This window comes from Papaver somniferum, unplaced genomic scaffold, assembly GCF_003573695.1.
Source record: "Papaver somniferum cultivar HN1 unplaced genomic scaffold, ASM357369v1 unplaced-scaffold_14896, whole genome shotgun sequence".
Classification (NCBI taxonomy): domain Eukaryota; kingdom Viridiplantae; phylum Streptophyta; class Magnoliopsida; order Ranunculales; family Papaveraceae; genus Papaver; species Papaver somniferum.
In genome coordinates, this window is record NW_020624261.1 from 3931 (window position 1) to 6991 (window position 3061).

A 3061-nucleotide genomic window follows, 5' to 3' on the forward strand; every position below is an offset into this window, starting at 1 on the left:
ACAAATGGTTTTGTAACAGAAATAATTACTGCCAGTCAGCATTGACATGGTCAAACTTGGTCAAAATGACTGGCAGTTCATTTTCTTCCGGAATTATGCCGGGTTTTCAAACTTACCTGAATACACTTATCATTCCATCCATCATCCACATTCAATCATATCAACATTCATTTACTTCAGATAACATTCATTCAATTCACATCAACATTCAATCTATTCACATAAAAAAAGAACATAAATTATTTGAAATTTTAATTTTTTCCGTCAAGTATCATATTCTGAGGGGATACATAGAAAGATCACAGGTTAATTCTCAAACACTCAGTACTTGCAGATACCTCCCCACACCAGTTGCTATGAGCAGCAGAAGTTGTTGTGCAAGAGCAGCATACCATACAAATATTCTGCAATGCTGGAGTGATCCAGGCAATCTATGCAATTGGCCAGGTACTGCGTGCTCTTCACAAACACGTTTTACTTCCCCTGTAAAGTACAAAAGGTCCATTAAATATTTGTACAACGAATCAGAAAGGGCATTTGAATCAAACACAAGATTCATTATATCATAGAGTGAGCCATTGTTGTCCGGAAAATTACAATGAACAAGTCAAGTTCCTTACCCTCGATTTTTGTCATAGCCCCAGAATATCTAGTCTTTAATGCTCATTCAACATGATCTGGATGAGCTGTATAGGGAGGGAGAATTGGCTCAGTGTTGAATGCCTACACATGAAGCAACCAGAATATAGTTAAATGGATTATTGAGTACCAAAATACCGATCAAGTCACCAGGAATTGGACAAGCCTGTGTGAGCAAAGAGTGACCAGTTAGCTGCTTAATTTCAACAGGCCATATAACTTGTTCAACCCCAAGGAGTATAAGTTAAAGAATATCCAAAAATTACTATCAGCATAAGGATTGTCTATTATTCAAGCCTACAACTGCTCATCTATTTTCACACAGTACATAAGATTCTACACCTTAACAAAGGTTGTTACTAGCTACAGACCTTTTGTCCCTAGGAGAAGTAGCAACTTGACACCACATTACCTTGCGAAAAGCATCAAGCTCATAGAGTATAACTTGATAAAACTTAGGCTCCATCAGAAGTAGAAATTAAAAACAAAAAAAACTGCAGTTGAAGTCTCTATACAAAACAAAGGAAAAATTGAAGTACCTGGACTTACAGGCTTCTTCTGGTTCAACTCCGACTCCATCAGCTTTAACTTCTTACTTATCTCAGCAGCCCTGGCAGAGGAACATAAGTGGGAATATCAAAGTACTTAACAACTTGAACTTTAAAAAGTTCTAAGATGCAACATAAGCTCAAAATGAGCATCATCGGGCATAGGAAATACATAAGCTACCAGGATGGTTAGAAAATTTTGGTCTGAAAAATGGGGTGGGCATATGTAGAAAGGAGTTGCAACAGATTCAATGTCCCAAATGGAAACTCGACTTGGCCGATCCCCAACAGCAGATTCATCCCACTCAACCTATTCAAATGCAAATACACACTTAATGCTTGAAAAAAAGTATCCAGCAGAGTTCCTTGATCAGTAATGGAATATAAGTCTTCTTCATAGTATATGTAGAAACTAGAAAGCCAACCTGAAGATTTGCGCCACTGTGAACTCTTCCATTCACTAAATCCAAATCACTTATACTGGTTATCGTGCCCATGTATCTGTGAACCCTCAGAAACTGATCGAGAAACAACCAAAATTAGATATAAGAATAGATGAAAAGAAAGAAGATAAGTTAATTTCTAAGTTGTCGTCGACGAATTTCAGAACAAATAATATTAGAGCCTTACCACTGGATAGTAGCTTTTCAGGCGACGCTCAAACTCTTCCGCCAACAACACTGATCTGCATCTATCATACATCAACACCTTAACCTACAGTTCTATCATCTTCTTCTCGGCTCAACCACACTGTCATAGCTAAAACATACCCATATGCTCCATAACCTCCACTGTCAGCTGTAGCAGGTTACTGGTTTGGATCTGCATGTTGCTGAACAATACCACCGGATTGATCCTTAGGCAGAATAGTTTCTTAGCTATGGATACAGCACTTAAATAAATCAATATTTAAGCAGTAGGGACATAAAGCTACATGTTTCTTTGAAGGACTGTGTCCCCATGAAAGTCCGGTGTTTTAACATCAGCAAAGCCTCCTCTGCACAAGTCCTGAAGCCAGGATATGCAATTAAAACAGCGAAATTAATGCGAATATATCATGGAGAAATTGGCAATTTACAGAAGTAGAAGAAGCTCACAAATAAAATATATACCTCAATTTACCCCATAGCTCAGCGGTTTTCCGATTCAAGGAGGAGCATAAATTCAAAGTGTCACTTCCACTGCTCAATTAAAGGGAATATATCATATAATATTTAAAATCACGTATAAAAATGATTATTAAGAGGACTGTTTTGGGCATATATCATACAAAAAGGGACCGAACAAACTAAAGGAAAAAGTCAATAATTTAGGGACGGAGGGAGTAATAAACAGAAGAAAGAAAGGAAGGAAAACAAAAGCAACACATTAAATTAAGTATGAGATATAGTTGCTCCTAAATCCAACTTAGTCTTTCCAGTGGACTAGTTAGTGTAGTTTGTTGCGGATGATGCAACTATCATGTACAAAGCAACTGCCAGTCTGCAACTAATCCTAGAGATATATTTGATGCATAAATGTGGAAGAGGGAGTGTCAGTATCATCTATATGTAGAAATAAAGAGAGATAAAAGCAACAACTTACTTGCATTATCACTGATGAAGCTTCATTGACGAAGACTCCGGGTGAAATGAGCAAGGGAAAGAACATTTTTGTACAAGCTGCCATTGCAAATAATGCCCCACCTAGGGCCAAGAACCCTGTATCACCCATAAATATGGATGCCCTATACCTGTTGTGCACAAGGAAACCAATACAAGAGCCAGCCAGTGATGTTCCAAAAATAGCAAGACCTGTTTTAGGATGTGGGCCAAATATCAGTGCTAAAGAAGCATTGAATTAGATTGTCTAAATCTCAGAGAATCTGTGATAGC

The 3061-nt window shown here is 37.7% G+C and overlaps 1 long non-coding RNA gene across 1 annotated transcript; it reads right to left on the minus strand.

Moving 5' to 3' along the window:
• Positions 1 to 268: 268 nt before the first annotated feature.
• Positions 269 to 1334, minus strand: LOC113335495. Its single transcript, XR_003353385.1, has 3 exons — positions 1179 to 1334; positions 621 to 723; positions 269 to 483 (listed from the first exon to the last, which is right to left on the minus strand). It is a non-coding gene; the product is annotated as an uncharacterized LOC113335495 (long non-coding RNA).
• Positions 1335 to 3061: the final 1727 nt, after the last annotated feature.